Source organism: Grus americana, chromosome 4 (assembly GCF_028858705.1).
Source record: "Grus americana isolate bGruAme1 chromosome 4, bGruAme1.mat, whole genome shotgun sequence".
In the NCBI taxonomy this organism is placed as follows: domain Eukaryota; kingdom Metazoa; phylum Chordata; class Aves; order Gruiformes; family Gruidae; genus Grus; species Grus americana.
In genome coordinates this window covers 13,257,374-13,276,627 of record NC_072855.1, presented here as the reverse complement: position 1 = coordinate 13,276,627, position 19,254 = coordinate 13,257,374, and the positions used below count along the sequence as shown (strand labels likewise).

Below are 19,254 nucleotides of genomic sequence, written 5' to 3'. Positions count from 1 at the left end.
AATAGATTTTAAAATACTGTGGTATCCTTAATTGATGAGGAAGCATAGAACTGGATTTTTCCTTTTATGGATGAAAACTGTTCATTCAAATAAAAGACCACTCAATGTGAGCAACAGTGCATAGAATCATAGAATGGTTTGGGTTGGAAGGGACCTTAAAGATCATCTAGTTCCAACCCCCTGCAGAGGCACCCTCCACTAGACCAGCTGTTGAATCAGGCTCAGTTAAGCATCCAGGATGTACAATTATACTGAACAGACGTACATAGAATAAAAAAGGATAAAAGCAAAGAGAAATATCATAAACCATCTTAATACACTAAAAAATATGTCTATACACATAGGTATTTGAAAGTAAATGAGCCAAATCCTGTCATTTTCACTCAAGCAAATTCCCAATAAAGCCAACAACAGTTTGCTCATTAAGATCCTTAGTTATAAAACTTATAACTTACAGGATGGAGGACTGCTGTTCCCCACACAGGCCTCCTCATAAAATTAAGATCCCTATTTCTTGCTGAAAGTAGGATGAATAATGTAGTTTGGGGCCTAAAATTTGTCTTCATAGAAAAATTATTATTCTCTAGCTCTATCAAAAATTATTCATTTAATGCTGAAATCACTGGGTAGAAATCCACAGTTTGTGTTATGAAACAAGCCAGATTAAATTGTTAAAATCTCCTCCCTTTTCTGATTTCAGCGTCTCCCTGAAAGCTTGGTGCTGTGACATCAAAGCAACAAGTGACAACTTTCACCAACAGAAGCTTTCATAAATGAAATCATGAAAGAAAAAACAGAATAATTATTTCAAATATTAACTATTTTTAAATGATCTTAGTATTAGAGATCAGATAGATCAAATGCATACCAACTGTCATCAAAATAGTCCAGCTATAGCCTCCAATTTAGCAAAGGTCACTCACTGCACGTTGCATGTCAGCAACACTTTACACAGAGGAACTAGAGTAACCGGTATTTCCTAAAGGTGTACTTTCTCTAGCACAGAATGGCAACAGCATACTGTGTGGGGTTTGTTTTTAATTTTCCTGAAAGTTACTGAACACTTCCCTTCAATAGCAAGTTACTATCAAGTTCATGCTGTTTTTTAAACTTGTGTAATAAAAACATTAACTTTCAAGTAGTGACAATTTGCAATTACATTGAGCACAATGTTTCCAACACTTTAATTTTATACACATCTCTCCTAGGTAGTATAACAATGTTTTGCTAATTTGTATATATGAAATCTAAATTACGCAAAAACAAAACTGCAAAAATCTGTATCTACTCTGCTCATACTCTACATTTGATCTACAAGTATAGAGTATTTTCTAAGCTTTACCCGTAAATATCCCTACAGAAAAACTGCAATCAATGCAGTAAAATACTGCATGTCTAGTCAAGCAACAAATGGTATAACTAAGAGAAAAAAAATAAAACAGAGAGTACAATTAAATATATATTCTGCGGCACATTTATCCACAGAAGATTACTATACTACATAAAAGAACTGAAAAAACCAACAAAAAAGCATTTTACAAATTAATGTAAGACTTCAATAATACCTACAGATAGAATTATAAGTATTGCTATAAAGATTGCAAGCCAAGAGGAACTATTTTGGGTTTTATATGAAAACAAACATACAGATCTACAAAAGGGCTGGGGGTTTTGTTTACATCTTCACTTGCCTGATCCCTGATGATTCTGTCAGGCGTTTCAGTAGCAAGGCAAGGCACAGTGAGCACACCAAATAAGGCCTAAAGGACTCTTCAAGCTAGACACGGCTACAGTTTTCCCTAAAGAATAAAGAGTTCACATTCCTCCTCCTAAAAGCATAAATGACAAACACTTTCTCTTATGCTGTGCAAAAACAAGAAAAGCTGAAAGCACATGCCACTTGTGTTTAAACAAACAAAAAACGTACAGGCACAGAGGTACACAGTATATATAGAAAAAAGCTGTAAAATAAGGGTTGTGTTATTTCTTTAAAAAAATAACTGATTTTAAAAAAATCCATTAAAGGTTGTCCCTCATATTTAAAACACAATGATAGTGAAAGCAGACAATTGGCCTTGAAATCCAGTGTGCTCAGAAATGTTTGGAGACTTAAGCCCTGAGCCTTACATAAAATCTAGTATGTATATTTATACAGCATCATGCTGAGAGAGAAGTTTTAAATAATGTCAGAGTAGTGCTCATTAAAGTTACGATTAGACCAGATTTCCCTGCACATGATGCCATCAGGATTTTGAAGCTTACTGAGCAGCTGGAGGTGACCAGGGCAGTGGGTTGGCACAGCTGCTTTTTACCTCTGCAGGTCTGTGCACACAAAGCCCACCTCAACTGGGCACAGCTATCATTGTCTGACAAGAACTAAACTATATCTCTAGCTGGATCCAAAGACTGACAGGATTTCACAGAGCTGGACAAAATTTTGTATGGGTGCTGCCTGCATTGCATTTATTATATTTAGTTTTAATCATCCTATCTGCCTGCAAAGAAATCATGTCTTCGAGAAAAGTTTAAATATTTTTATAGTCAGTTAAAATGTATAATTGCAGCCTTAGGTCAGCAGTTTCCATTTTCTGTACCTACCACAAGACCATTGAAACTGTACTTCCACAGGACTTAGAATAAAGAAACTATGTTGACTATTGAGTAGAACGGTCACTATGATGGACTCAAGAAAAGATAACATCCTCTACATGCCAACACGGGAAAAAAGAAGTGGCTGCAGGCACGGTTCTAACCATAGCAAATACAGAATGAAAAAAAAAGAAGAATAAGAAAAAAATAAAGCATAAGATTCTAAACAAATATTTATGTAATTCAGAAAAAAACATGCCTTGAGGAATACAAACATCTAACAACATGTAAGAACAAAAACCAAATGCACTATCAAAATATATTTGTAGAAGATCAAACTCTTTGCTACTCAAGATACAGTAAAAATGACATTTTAATTATCTGTGTATATCTACAGCACTAGAATAATAATCAGTTTAAATCCTGCACATCTGTTGCTGTATTTTCACAGTATTTGAAGGACACAGAGCTTAAACCTTACCACATACTCACCTCCTACCAGTTTGATTTTCCTTCTATACATGACATATTGTTACTTTGCTAAAAGCCAAATCACTGCACCTGATCTGGGAAAATCAAGCAGAGAAAATCTCCCATTAGCTGACGAGCTGCATCAGAACAGGCTGGCTAAGGGACCTGGTGGGCCAGCCTAACAACATAGTTTGGTAAGAGCAAGCACGTCCCACACTGCAGAGCTGGTTGCGCTGTATTACACTTCTGTCGCCCCAGCTCTTTCTATCAGCACATCTAATAATTAAATACATGACATGCCTGTCACGTTATAAGTCATCTGAGCAGTAGCAATCAGAATTCCCATTTGAATAACGTAAATCATCATAATGCAACCTGAGTCCCCTCTCTACAATCAGCAGCACAAACAGCCATTCCATACTGCTCAGATGTTGACCTCTGAGACTTCAGGCAGTGCTGACTGGCCACTGACAAGTCTGAAAATATGATATGACAGACTCAACCATAAAAATACAACAAATAACCCTTCTGATTTTATCACTTGTCATCTACTACATGTATTTAAAAAAAAAAAAAATCCTAAGCAAATCTCCTCTGGGAAGATTTGAAAAGTTGAGATTTAACAGGCATTTCAGTATTTTCAGAAAGAAGAGGTATCTACGTTCTATATCCCTAAATCCCACCTCAAAGAGGGGAACAAAGACAGCAGCTACTACTTCATGGTTTCAAGCAATACTTTACAACTGTTCCCTATAGAAAAACAGCTATTGTCTCACCAGCAAGAATCGCAATGAAAAGCCAGATTTCTGCTCCTACTGAAGTCTGTGAAAGTTCTACTGTAGCATTCCGTAGGTTCTAAATTGACTCTTATTAGGATTGAATTCATTTTTGAAAGATTAGCAAAGTAACTATGCATTTTTAAAAAATTAATTATAATCAGCCACAGACAATTACAATAGAACCTTGTGACTTCGTAATAATGACAGAGATACTCAAGATTTATTGAATTTTGCAAATTAGCAATCAGTGAAAAAACACAATAGGAAAGCAACAGCAATTTAATAACTTTATTTTAAATTGTTTATGCCATTTCATAATGTATTAGTCAATGTGTTATGTTTTATCTTACTTTTCAGATCCTTGACTCGCTTTCCTATTTGTATTAAGGATTCACCATTGCGGAATGGAGATACTCTGTTGTAAAGGAAAGTATGCCAACCTCCTGAACCCAGTAATAAGGTTTTTATTTGTCATCTAAATCCAAAGATTCATCTCCCTTCAGTTCCATTTTGCATTCAACTAGAAATGAGTCCAAAGTCTCAAGACTGGAACAGAAGCTCAACTTTCACAAATGGAGACTAAGTTCAAATTTTCTAAACTTTAAATATTATTAGTCTACTGTAAAACATGCTTCCTGAATTTGACTGTATTTTCCACAATTATTGCTATAAGTTTAATGCTACATAAAATTATGACATAACATTATTATATCTGAAATAGACCTATGAAAACCATATCCCTTTCATTTACTTTTGTCTTTTATAGCAATTTGTATTTATTCAAAACCTCCAGTACCTTTCATTTTTATTTTCTATGTTCACACAGTTGTTTTTCTGTATTTGTACGGACCTTCCAAGTGGCTAAAGGTAATTGGGAAAAAAAGTTAAGATGATAAACCAATACTTTTTCAACGAGCAAGAAGCTACAAGGGAAGATATTGTAACTATTTCAACTTATTTCTTTAATATACTCTTTTTCATGCTAAAAGTTTCTGTAAAGCAAACCACTTTCATAAAACATGATTTTTTATTTATTTATGTGAAGTCTCTCTCTCTCTCCCTTATACACACAATTCTTAAGTCATTTGCCAGCAGTGCAAATGCAAACAACCTGAAACTAAGAAACGCCAGAATGTACATACCTCCATGACTAGTACATGCTGGGATCATCTGAAACTTTTTACCTTACTTTAGTCAACACACACAACGGATATCGCTCACAATGTCATAGCTGCAGTTGTCTTGTTTTCTCCACACTATTCAGTATGTGGCCCAATCCCTTACATATTTTATATTGTTTATACCCTTCTGTACAGACAGATTTCCACTGACTTTAGTTGTAAAAGTGTCTACTCGGCAATTCAGCATCCCAACCTAGATACCCAAAAAAGTAAAAACACATGATTACACATTTAAAAGTGTGCTGCTTCTCACCTCACACAGAAACCTCACTAGAGGCACAGTGATAGATTCCAGCTCTCCAAAATGCTGACAACATGTCTTCCGATTTTTGCAATAGATCAGACAGGGCTTCTATAGAACAGCCTTCTTCATTTCGCTACTCTGATTCATCTGCTCAACAGGGTGAAAATTAAAACAGCACTCATCATATAATTATTATACTACAATGCATACACATAGGGCATTTAAATTAGGCTGCACAGGCAATTGCACGCTTGATATGGCAATTGTGAAGTGTTCTTCAAAAAGTATTCAAAAGGTATAAGATTTCCAAGTTCTTAAAAAAGCAAACACATTCCATCAGATGACTGGAAACTTAATACCTTCACAGATCACCTGCAACTTTGAAATCATAAGGTCTCCTGGAAAATTCCCTGTCTCTTGAACCAAGGAGGTCACTGTTAGCTATACAAACTTATCAGTCTGTGCTTTTAATGAAGAGCTGGTCCACAAGCACCTTACCAAAGTACATACTTGAGAACTGCTTCACTTCTGATGCTAGCAATGATGCCATGCAGACTTCTGGCATCAGAATTGAAGAAGTACTCAAATAAGCTGTGTTGCACTCTAGACTCTGCAGGAGACTGATCTCCGAGTCTCTCCTCCCCTTTTCATAATGCCCCTTTCTGTGCTTTCACCCCATGCCCAGTCTCTGTTCAGGCAGCTCCAGCACATAACCATGACTATCAGGTACTACAAGTCTCCTCCACACAGAATTTTGAGTTCCTTTCAGAAAAGGAAAAAATAAAAAATAAAATAAAATTTAAAAAAAAAAATCTATCTACCTACCTCTAGCAACACTTAAACAAGATTATTTGAAGTGTTATTTTTCAGAGGTTTATAAATTGGTCAAAGCAGAGTGGGTAATCACGGGGTAGTGAAAGACAGTCCTGAATATAGTCAAATTGATTATATTCACCTCATCAAATTGAAGTTCCTGCTTCAAAGCATGCAAGTACTAGAGCTTTTCGAAGGAAAGGCTGATAGAATTCTTTCTTTTTTTAATGGGCAAAAAGATACCAGACATTATCTTGTGAGTCTTATGCTCAAAGCCAAGTAGATAGTTTTTCTGTGAAAAATCAGCCTGAGGCAAACCCAGAAAAAAAAATTATTATTGTTAGCCTCAATGGTTAGAGGCTGGTCAAAATCAGAAACTAGAAACATGATCCTGCAAAAGGAAGTGTACTGCCAGCTTCGATAAGAGAGCACTACCAGCTCCTCAACAAAACTTCTATCAGAGTTAACAAATATAATTCAAACATCTTTGTGGTAATTTTGACTGGATGACAGAATAAATGATTGCAGACAGATGTAAAATACTCTAAATTCTAAAAAATTAAACTGAAAAATTGCAAGACTTCATTCTTTCCAGCTAATTGCAATTGACAAAAATACATATATTCAAATGAAGAGAAATAACAAAAATCCCTAACAGATGGGACATTGTATTCTACATACCAACCCTTCATCTACTAATGGCAACTAACAACTTCAAGTCAAATCGTATCTCACACCTAATGGCCCATGACGCAAGCAGATGGTTTTAATCCCACCAAGGAAGATTTTCTTCTCTACTGAGAACTGTGAGGTGACACAGCCATCCACTTTCATCAAAGTCCTACATTCCATTAGGAAATCCACGTCTCTGGGGCCATATGCGCACAGAAGAAGATACATGCTTGAGGAAAAATACATGCTTTAGTAGAGTTACACCAACTTTCTCCTGTGATGGCAGTACGGTTGAAACCATGACCCTCCTCACAATATCAGGAACTTTTGCCACTGCACAGAAAGCAGTTCCCCACTCAGCTATTCTCTCCCATAGGATCCCCATCACCTTGAAACAAAATGAGGTTGCCAAGATCACCAGCAATCCCTGGCAGTATCAGCTGTGCATTTCACTTCCCCAGGCCTAAAAGCAGAGCGATTAATTGATTAAAATAACAGTGTATTGTTGCATCAAATCATCCAGCAACACTGTTATTACAAGCTGTCATTACAACCTTGTCGTTACAGGTTGATTAACTTGTAATGAAACATGAATGTAAACTTACTGTTTTCTAGACCCTGTATCTATCTATGTATTACTACTTACCAGCAATAGCTCAATTTCAAGTGGAATGTTTCCTGTTTCCCAGTTACCTCTAGTCATCCCAATGCAGTTCTTAGTTTCCACTTAGTTTCTCTTATTTATTTCAGTTCAAATACTAACACCACAACTGCTAGGTGTAAGAGGATAAACAAAATAAAACACCCTTGTAACTATTCACACTTTAGGAAAGCCCAAAATATTAGCTAGATACTCTGGAGCAAGAAATGTCATCAGTGTGCCGATGCAAGCTTATAACCACAACACAGTTCTTATGCAAAACCTATATCCTAGGTATTCACTTTATTGAAGGGGGTCTTGTTTCAGCAGTACATACAGTCTTAGGAATCATTTTTTGCCTGGGATTCCACTCAAATTCCAGCACTCTGCCTGCCCCCTGAAGAATTCCCATCATTCACAATTCCCAGTCCCCTTCCTCATTTCGTAGAATTCAGGAAGAGTAAAGTCCCTGTGGAAAGACTAGACCAACTCTTGATTAGATGGTAGCCAGAATTTAACTAATCTTTCTGTGCTTATCTATTAACAAATTGTTGAGCCACTGGGAATATTTTGTTTTAATTTTCAGATGGAATTCAAACTTCAGTTTACAAGTTCTTACACAAGGAAACCTGCATTTCATATAAACTAACAACTTTATTTTAAACACATGTACAAGAATATGCGTGCAGCTCCTAACTCGCTTTTGAACAAAATGAAACAGAACAATAAAAGCTTTGGGAAGGCAGCGGGGCTGCAGAGTGAATTCCCCTAACCCTGGCTTTGAGGTAGGCTGTGACGGTCCCTATAGGACTCTGCCTAGCAGAGATAACAGGCACTGTCAAAACAGGTTTCCTTGAGCAGATTGCCTAACTATCTGGGAAGGGCAGGATCCAAAGATTTCCCAAGGAGAACATTTTCACATCCAATCAGTCTTTCAGCTCTGCCCAAACTGTCCATAAAAGGGCTCATACTGCAAGCTAAGATGTGACGGAGGGCTGAGAAAAATCAGTCTGGTAGAAACTAGATGAACTCCAAATTACATTTTTTGTAGTTTACTGAAGAGAAACTCTTATCATTAACCCTCCTTATCCTGTGTCACTTCCTTTTTTTCTTTTTTTTTTTTTTTTGGTCTGGTGAGATACAGTTACATTGTGATTTTTTTTTCAAATAAATTATGAGGTATTAGCATATGCCTCAGTCAAAGGGATTTTTTTTTTTTAAATAATCATGAATGCTCAATCCAGCCTACAGATACAATAATCACCCATGGGAATGGGACTTAATATACCAATCTTCAAACATCATAGTCCCTCTCTCCACTGGCTCGATCTGAAAGGTTAAGAAACATATCACAGTTATTTCAGCCAACCAACTTCTGGAAATCCTGTAAATATTATTTATAAAACATTTTCTGTGCCAAGTAAGTACCATAGTTGAAATATTTACATATTTCTAATTTCAAAACAAGGACACTCCCACCTCTTCACTAACTGTGATAATAATGAAACATGTCTAACATGACCAAATCAAGGAATTGGCAGACTTAGCTGACAAAGAAACCGAAAGAATCCTAATAGATATGGAAAAGAAATATATTCCATATGCTTTGGGATATTTTATAATGGAACCTTAAGCTATGGATGTGGTTGAATAACAAGACGTATGACTACATGTGGATAAATATCTGGTTTATTTATTCTTGGTAGGCAAATGAATAGAACTCATTAGCTGCAGTTCAGGAATAGGGCTAAACAAAGAGAAAAAATAGAATCAGATAAGGAAGCAGGCCAGATTATATTTCACATTCAATATTACTCACTTAGAAATAAAGGAAAACCCAACAAAAAGTCAGAGATAATAATATAATCTCTTGTTTGTACATAACAAGAAAGCAAAAAGATACACTAATCCAACCGGCCTCTTTTCCTCACTTTTTCATTACTGCACTGTTTCAATGAAATACAAATAATGATAATAATAGATATAAAATGTGAATCTAAATACCTCTGAAAATTAAAATTTATGGTTCTCCTAGCAACTGTATCTCACACACTTGCATATATGCAGTATTCTGCATGGTAGTCGGTGTGGGCTTTTGTGCTTTCACAGCAATGAGGTTGAATTATGGTTGCTGTGGGAACTATATCTTTGAATTTCTTGACTTGTGCTATCATCTGAGCTCAAATGTTACATTAACATAGGTAAGCATTTGCTGGTTTTTTCCACAAAAAGGAAAAAGGAACCTACATAGATGGTTACATATTTAACTATTCTTACCAAAGAAACAACACACAGCTTCATGTCTGGAGAAGTACCAAGCTCTAATTATTCTCACGCTGCATACATGAGAAGTAAAGAGCCCCATAAAACCTGTAAGTCAAATGGGGCAGGGTACCTATAGAAAGATTAATATGCAATGATGTCATTAAAAGTTTGGGGTTTGCAATCTTCCTTTATTTGTTCCACGTTTTATCCACAGGGTTTCAGTACATGCTTTCTTTCACATTTGATGAAAGGATATATATATACACATTCATCAGATGCTTTGCAGCTTCTTTGTAAATGAGTGTGCTTTGCAAGTGTGACAGGGCTGTTGAAGTCAGTATTGCCTAGCTCCAGTCAGCACAGGCACTGTTCTAGGTACTTCAGGAACACCCAGTAAAAGGAAGCGATTTCTGCCATAATAGTATTGAGGACTGACATTTGACATGTAATATAGGTCACAAGCTGCTACAGAGATTCACCTCCACATGAGAGACAGCCAGCCCTTTACTGCTACTAGGGACGTTCTTTAGCAGGGGTGATTTGTTTCATGGTAGAATCAAGAGGCTCAAACTTTGAGATCAGTTTCCTTGACTCAAAATATTCTTTTTCTATTTCCGCACTAGTACATTTTATGTTCTGACATCATCATCAAAAAGGGAGTCAAGTCCTTTAACAAACCTCTGTGTACTCCTGGAATTGTCACTGAACAATTATGCCTCTAAAATCATCAGATTAGAAATCAGAAATACCAAGTCACTATTGCAGTATTTTTAAATTGAAATAAACTGCATTGCACGGCTGCTACTCTCAGAAAAGTCAACATAGGTATTACATTTTAAGTAAGATTTTTAATTATGATGGAGGAGCACAAGAGAAGAGGAAATCAAAAAGCAACATAAAGTCACAAAGTTCCTGAGGCATGGTGGCACCTTTCTGAAGTAACATCAATGCACAGCTACATTCTCAATGCACTTGGCACACCTGCAAAGTCTCCTTAGCTTCCACTTAGGAAAGGTGGATGTTCCACTAGGGAAAGTGTTCTGAGGGAGCGCTTTCCTGGTTTCTAATAGAGGAGACAGCATGCACTGAGAGTAACAGCTTGCCAAGCTTAAGAAATAAAACAAAAACAAAACAAAACAAAAAAAATCTGTTCACATGAAAAACCTCAAGGGAAACAACCCACCACATTTTGAATTTTTCAAATTGTAATGCATGAAATTATTCTTAAAATGTGAGCTCATTCTTATTTTAAATTGATTTTATCTACTTTGCATATCATTATGAAGGACTTCAAGTTAGGGCTTCTTGCAAATAAACAAAATCTGAAGCACGGGCTATTTCCAGAATAAACATTCAATTTCAAAGCAGAGTTTATAATGCTAACACAAGAGCTTACCAGAGAACCTTCAAAAATAACTTCTCTGATGGACAAAACCAGGTATCATCAGAAAATAGTCTGTATTAAAAATTTCAAAGATCATGCAGGTTACTCAATAAGACAGATCTAACAAGAAGCATTAAGTCTTGCAAGAATAACACTTCTACCTTGCATCTTTGAGTCTAATCATAACACAGGAGTTTATTCTGGGTATAAAGAGAAGGAATATTAATATAATTCCTATCTCCCAAAGAAACTGTGGGTTATTTTCATTTCAGGATTCCAAAAAGACTCTACTAAATATGGTAATTCGTTATGGCAGTTGTTTCAAATGGAAAGGCACATCACTAACAATGTAACTGTGCTAAGTAGTTTTACAACTCCCTTTTGAATGACACATGCCCTCTCTATGAATACAATGTCAAATCAATGGCCTCTGTTAGTGTCTAGACATAATTGTCTCTGGATTGAATACCGCATCTTTAACTGCAATACCAAAATGGTTCCAACTAAAATAATGAAACTGTCTCTTGCATCTTACTTTTGAATATTTGGTAAAAATTACATAATACAATAGGTGGAGAAAGATTTATGAGGTTAACGTTTTGCATATTCCTGCAATCAGCCCAACTGTCAACTCTATTAGCTGTGACATGAGCCTCTATAAAACATACTTGTAAATAAACATATCCAAAACATCTGGGGAACGTATGCATTCTGAAAAGAAATTGTATTTAATGGAAGACTTAAAAACATACAAATAGGTCATCAGTTTTAAAAACATACAAATATTTTAAAATATTATATATTTGAACTATAATAGCCATGCATCACACATGTGCAAAATATTATGCATATAAAACAAATAGTATTTCTTTATGTAGTTATTCTGAAACCTCCTGGAGGAAGAAAAAAGTCAAACACATGTACATTGATCTAATTTAACTTTCTTTGATTTTTATACAAATCTGGCATGAACGTAAGGAAAAAGTCTGTGTGTGTACATTTGTGTGCATGTAAAAAATACATAAAGAATTTTCAAAAGTATTTTAGAAAATAACTCAAAATAAGCCACAGAGTTCTTCATGTTGGTACGTTTAACTTCTGGAATGTTGTACACAATTTCTTAATGTAATGTCTACATGCTCTAACAGAGCAGTTTGCATATGTAACCTGAAGGCCACATGACAATACCACATATAGGCATGAATGGAATCCTGTGGTACTCTCACTGAAAGCAGTCGTATTTAGAGATTTACTAATTGGAAATCTGAAGTCAACAGCAAGATACTACCACATGCAGAAGGATTCAATGTCGATAACAAATGAAATGCTTCATTCTCACCCTTCAGAGGCACTGCAAGGACTTTTACTACCTTGTATTTATCTCCAGAAAAAGAAGGCTCCATTGACACCTCAAAATTCGCATGAAATGTTTAAGGGTGATCACCCACAAAGAAATAAGCAGCATAGTTCTGTATTCACTCTTCTTGATGAAAAACAAAGACATGCTTCATAATACTAAGAGCATCCTCCTTAGCTTTTAATGATAAAAAACAGGGAACGTATCATTCAATTGGAAAAAGACTCACCTGTTTCTCAGCACTAGAGTTACCTTAGGAAACAAAGTCACATCACTGCATCAGTTCTTAACCCAACATGCCCAACAATGAGCCTGGAGGTAGGATGGCTTTGACAAGATGTATGATCATAGCAGGTAGCAATCTAGAGTTCCACCAACCAACGAATACCAGAACCTAGCTACATCACGCCCTTTAAAATATGCCCAGAGAAGTCTGGTCTCCTTCCTGACCATCAGTGCAAGTTTTAATAAGTACGTGTTATAATGTCTTTTCCTTGTACCTCATGGTCCTTTACTTTTATAGCCCATAAATGGACTTACTGGGAGAAACAGAAGAAACAGCCCTTACACAGAAAAAAATACTACAATGACCCAAAAGCCACCTTCATCTCAGATGGAATTGCACTGAGGAAGGCCAGCCACCACAAAGTTCTTCCTGCATGCTACTGAAAACGGCTATCAACATCCATGACATGCTAGTCAGAAACACGTATGTTTAAATAGAAGGGACTGCAATCATTATATCAACCAAAGGTTTTTGGGCATTATACAAGCACAATGTTTGAAGACAAACACTGAACTGATACCAAAACCTGAAGGAAATCAAAGGACTAAGCCTCTAAGGATGTCCTTAAAAATGAAAATATTATGAACTGAGTGACCAAAAAGGCATCACATGAAATCTCTGGATCCAGTCTTAAAAAAAAAAAAAAAAGCAACCAAACAAAAAAAACCCCAAAAAACCACACCAACAAAAAATCCAACCAAACAAAAAAAAAAAAGGAAAAAAAGAGAGGGTTTAAAAAAGACTTGTTAAGTTCAAAACTGCTAGAAATTTATGAGGTAGCTCCCTCTTCTGGATCACCAAACAATGACAATTCAACTTAAATGGCAAGATGCTGAATTTGGCTAGTAAATAACACCTTTCACTATTTTGGGGTTTTGTCATATACCATTAGGTGATCACACAAAGACTTATAAGGATGCAAGCTACTGACCATTATTTTGAATAAGTAGTTTATATCTGAGTAGCATACTCGGAGAGAAAGGTGGTTGAAACCCCTGACTAGCTTGATATCATTTTGGAATTTTTTCATCAGACAGTGCAAACATGCAAAAGAAAAGATATTGACTTCTGCTTTAAATCTCTCTGCATTTTACTGAAAAATACATTTTACTGAAAAGAACTGATAAATAAGAATATTAAAAACAGGTCACTTTCCCACCTGTATGGCCTGCTATATGGCTTCTGAATTCATATTTGCAGAAGTTAAGCTTCTGGGTTGTAATTCTTGAAACAGAAGAATCTTATCTTCTTGGAATTTATTTCAGCTTTGACAAGTTCATATAGAAAAAAACTGCACAGTAGGAAAAGCTTCTCTGCACATCAGCTATTCAGACATTCTTTAAGACAGCTCAGGCAATTTCTGCACACATTTATAAACTGGAATTGGAAAGATCAGAAAATGGGTACTCTCTACCCCTATATAAAACTCAGCTCCATAAAGGAACCCTGGCTTTCTGACTTGACCTATAATGGAAGAGGAGGATTTGTGAAGATCTGGTGATTTTTCTGCCTCTCAGCTGGAACCACAGGCAATTCTATACTCTTTAAATTGTCCATCACCATTCAAGCTGAATGACAATGTTTGACTTAAATACAAAAATTAGTCTAAATTGCAAATGTGGCCCCAATGAAAATCACTGTTTACTTCATCAGTGTTATTATTTATTACAAAATCATTACATTAATTAAATTATTGCATATTTAATGAGACAGAGGGAGCATAAAAGATGTCCCTGTTAAATTCTGGACTAGATAACTTGAAAGCATGATTTTTGACTTGCTAATACCCACATAATCAGGCACACAACAGTGTGATTTCATCTTTCATGATATGTATACCAAGTGCATTTTAAAGGATACCGCCAACTGAAACACCCAAGGAAATTCTGATCATTCAAGCATGATAAAACCAAAATTGCCAGGAGTTATTTGGATGGAACTGAAAGGATCATATAAAATGGTAAGCCTTGTAGACCTGGAAATAGTAAGAGACAGAGGGAAAACAGCTAAGATTTGCTGTGCAGGCACCTGCTGCAAATGGCAGACTTCCAGTGACACAGAGGGGAGACCCCTTTGCCAGACTCTGGAACAGTCAATGGACTAAGACCCCCCACAATCCCCTTAGCAGAGAGAAGAGTTACAGAAGACAATGGCAAAAGAAAACCAAAGCTGAGGAAAACAACAGAAACTAGAAAACCTGACTGAGTATGTAAGTAAAGACATTAAAAAGGGGCAGACTGGAAGGAAAGTAAAAGGATCAATGGGAGATTAGAGAGTAAAAAGGCAATTGGCTGAAGACCACATTCCGGAAACTGAGATGATGAAGGCCACAACTTGTGGCATCAAAGAGCCAGAGCTAAACAAGCACAGCATGTTAAAGGGAGTGAGTGGAGTCCCTGAAAAGGGCAGGAAAATCGGAAAATCTGGTTTGAAAAAAAAAGCTGAATCTGTTTTTCAAGCTTCATCCAAACAGCAACACCACTTTTCAGGTTATTGAAAAGGAACTAACATCTTTAGTCAGATATTTACAAAACAAAATAATTAACAAAGTATTTGGTTTATGGTCAATCGACACTTAATGACTCTTTAGGAGAAAACACACTCTAGCACCCATATTAAGTTCCAATAGAAACTCTATGAAAGCAAGGATTTTATAAATCATCACAATTAAATCACCTTAACGTACTTGATTTATTCGTTAAAAATCAAACTAACTCTTAATCACAACACAAAATTAGGAAGAAACAAATGAGAAATTTAAATAAGCCAATCACCTTTTCATTTTCATAAGTACATATACTTTCCAGTATTTTATTGTCATTCAAGAAGTCTTTTTTTATAGTAATCTACAAAAATATTTTAATGAAAGATTTATACATGCCATGTATAAATGAAGACTCCATAAATAATAGATCAAAATATCAGTAAATGGACTATTATTGTAGATAGGTATCACTAGAAGTAAAGCTATCATATGAATAAATATAATTTCAGTATACCTTAATCCTTCCTCTTTGTCGATCATGCTGAACTTTTCATATTGAAACTTAACATCAGATTGTGCAGCAACAAATACAAGTATAATCAAATACCCATATTTTCTTGTAAAGAGTCATTTACTGGGTCTGGTCTCACACAGCCACATAAAATGTCATAATGGGAGCAAAGTACGACGATAAGACTTTCCCTGCGCTGCAGCAGCCCCCAGCCATCAGTGATAGTTAACCAACCAAACACCAACATAAGTGACTGTAAAATAAAGAGGGATGAAATACAAGGAGTTGCTGAATGTATAAACAGGGATGTATGAAGTAGGATTGAAATAATAGTATCATCCACATACATGACATCAGAGTGTATATTAGGGTGCACACGAGCCCTGTGAGGGACCCTGCAGTGCTGTATGCTAGCTAGTAGTGTCCTAAATGTACGCTGGGGTGAGACAAGGGATATACCAGTCCCTTCTAAGCACCTTGGTTTCCTTTGAAGAAACCCAGAATTGTGAGGTGCAGAAGAGACACAGCTCACTTCGCTAAATCTCCAAATTGGACAACTGGGAACCCAGAACTGTAAAGCATACCCCTCCAAATAAGGCCTCTCGGAAACACAACATCCATTCGTGGTGATCATACTTGAAAAGAAATGTTGGCAAACTGTGAAGTGTTAAGAAAAAGAGCTGCTATCGTGCCTTTTTATAAGAGACCAAGGAAAAATCAATTGTTTGGTTCAGCCAAAAAAACGACTGAGATGCAAAAGCATCCACAGATGGAGCCTTCCTATTTAATTAGACCTTACTAATGAAGGCATGACTCACAAAGACATTACTTCAGTTGTAAGCTTGTGCAATCACATTGCTTTCCATGGAACTCATGTAATAATGGAAAAGATAGTATTGAACCAAATCCAGACTTACTGTCTTTGATTGAAAACTACAGTAAACAAAAAGCTATTGGAGGTAAACCTGACAGTGATTACAAGTCTTCTAGTTCCTTCAAATGGTACATTATTCAAACATACCTTTACAACAAAATAGTTTATAATCCATCTTATCTTCTCAATAAATGTCTCTTCAAATTACTCGGAAATAGAATGTTAGAGCAGCGTAAGGTAAGTAACAGGAAAGTTCACATGACAATTCACAAGGCACTAATGTTCACAGGGCTTTCAGCCACACAAGAGCATAAAGTTACAAAATGGATGAAAAGAAAATTTAGACTGTAAATCAATTTCAAGCCTCTGATGCTGATCAGCTAACTTTAAGAGTAAAAACTAAAAATATTATCTTTGACTCAATCTTTTCATTAACCATGTAATCACTACTGAATGTAATGCTATCTAGAATAACATAATGCCAGCTTAGAATTTACAGCATCAAATATTTCAAACATGCTTTAACTTACACAAAGTTTACAAGAATTTAATGTGATTTGGAACTTAAAGCAAAGGGTCTGGAATAAGCAGTCCTGTTAACCATCCACTAGATAGTCTGGGCAAACGGTAAAAGATTTGACTTTTCAGAATTTGCAAGTACTAACTGCTTAATAGCTGACATTCAGCTTCTATAGAAATATAGAAATTAAGGATGTGATTTTATTTTGCTAGCCTGTAAATGGATACTCTAATGCTGTTCTTCATACAGCTTTTGTGAGGCTGCACTTAATGCAAGCAAAGTGCTTTGAGATCTTTAGCATGAATAAAATATATTTTGCACTTAGATGTTAATTATAGAAGTAGCAATATTTGAAATAGGGTTTTGTTTCAAGGCAGCAAGACTAAATCAAACATGATTATCTTGGCTTTGATTGTGATGTTTTACTTACCATGCTCTATTTTTCCTTGCATTTGAAATATGCAATTTTACTTTTCTGTTATGTAAATGAATGTTTTTCATCTAACACATCTATTTTTGGAAAAAGAATAATTTTCTTTCCTAGTCTAAGACAGAAATGGTGCAGAACAGAATTCTGAAGTCTAACTGACAGAGTACCGCGAGGCCATTGCATGCATTCAATAGCAAAAGCAGCAAGATGTGCCCAGAGTACTTGAACTTCAAATATGAGTATGTAAATGTTTATCTGTACAGATATATATCTAGATAAACACACAATAATATTTAATATAGATCAATTAGTCCTTATGTCCATTGGTTAGGTGGTCCTAACCAATGCAGCTGCAATCACAGTTGTAGCCTTTCTGAAAAGTAAAAAGAACTGTGATAAAGATAGAAAAAAAAATCTGTATTGGAAGTCATAGGAACAATCCATTTTAAGCTGAGAAATCTCTTTGGCTCTATGTAATTTAAGTTATTTTAATAGAGGCAAACTTCAGCAAAGGAAAAGGTTTGGACTTTATCCAAACCACTGGCATGCAAAAGAGGTCAAGCCACCTGCCGTAGTGGTCCTTTCTTTGAAATGTTGTTTTTCACTTCTGCAAAGCATGCTGATTATATTGCTGTACGTGTTCCTAGATATCAGTGGTATTTAACAGACAACATGTATTCTGGAAAATGTATATCATATTTATATAGAACCCTATTAACATAAGCAGGGTTTACTACCTGCAGATGACTTTGACTCTATTGCTTATGTGACCAAATTACACTGCTTCAGCCTGTTTCCTGTTCTCTGAATATCACATATTCCCATGCTGAGTAAAGAAGAGAAAACACGTAAGATTTCCTTTAAGTCATGGAGTAAAATTGGGCAACCATAAATTGCCAGTGTTAAAGAGAACTGAAGTCAGAGTTAGCAAACTAATTTTTAAAATTGTGTCATGTGACAAAAGATTACCAAAAAAAAAAAAGGAATAAAACACCCTTTGAGAAGAAAACATCATAGTCTCAAAACAGTGCTGCAACACTGGTATTTACCCAGAAAAACAAGGTTAAGAAGCGTATTCTACTCATTCAAAGATTTAAATGAAAGTAAATGCCAACCTAAAGCTTGTTTTCAACATTCTATGATGCCTAAGAAATGCTGCCACTCACTCATTACACTCCCTCACACGGATGTAATTTCCACCCCCACCTATCGTCATCACATCTGGTTTGGTATGCAGTTTCACAAAAAAAAAAAAAGATTAATTTAGGCACAAAAATCACAACTTATTTTGAGAAATGTTTTAGTATGCAAGTGTATATAATTAAACACACTATTAAGTATACCTTGAAATATAAACCACCAAGGAATAATTGGGGGGGAAAAATTAAACTTACTCCAAAGCCTTGATCAAGTTGTAGCTTATTATTAGTACACTGGGGTTTAAATCACTTCTCACAACAGCAAAACATAAGACGTAACACAAAACTTCACATCCCACAGAATCACAGATAATAAAGCTAATCTATCTACCTGCCCCAAGGCAAGCTTTATCTCTTCAACCCATGTTTGTGAAACAAACCTTAAATATCTCAAGTGAATGAGATTTCATTGTCTACCTACCCCATATATTCTAGTGCTTCACTCTTGAAAAGCTTTCCTTAATGTCTGACCTGAAGACAACCTATTACAGCGCGTCACGTTCCTCAGCACTGGAAAGTTTTTCAGTTCAGCTGAACTTGTGATGCATTTTAAG

The 19,254-nt window shown here is 35.8% G+C and overlaps 1 protein-coding gene across 1 annotated transcript in view; it reads right to left on the bottom strand.

Annotated features, from left to right (window-relative positions):
* The window catches only part of PPP2R2C (protein phosphatase 2 regulatory subunit Bgamma), a 201,110-nt gene that overhangs the window by 180,729 nt on the left and 1,127 nt on the right, over positions 1-19,254 (bottom strand). The gene's annotated exons all lie outside the window — the stretch shown is intronic.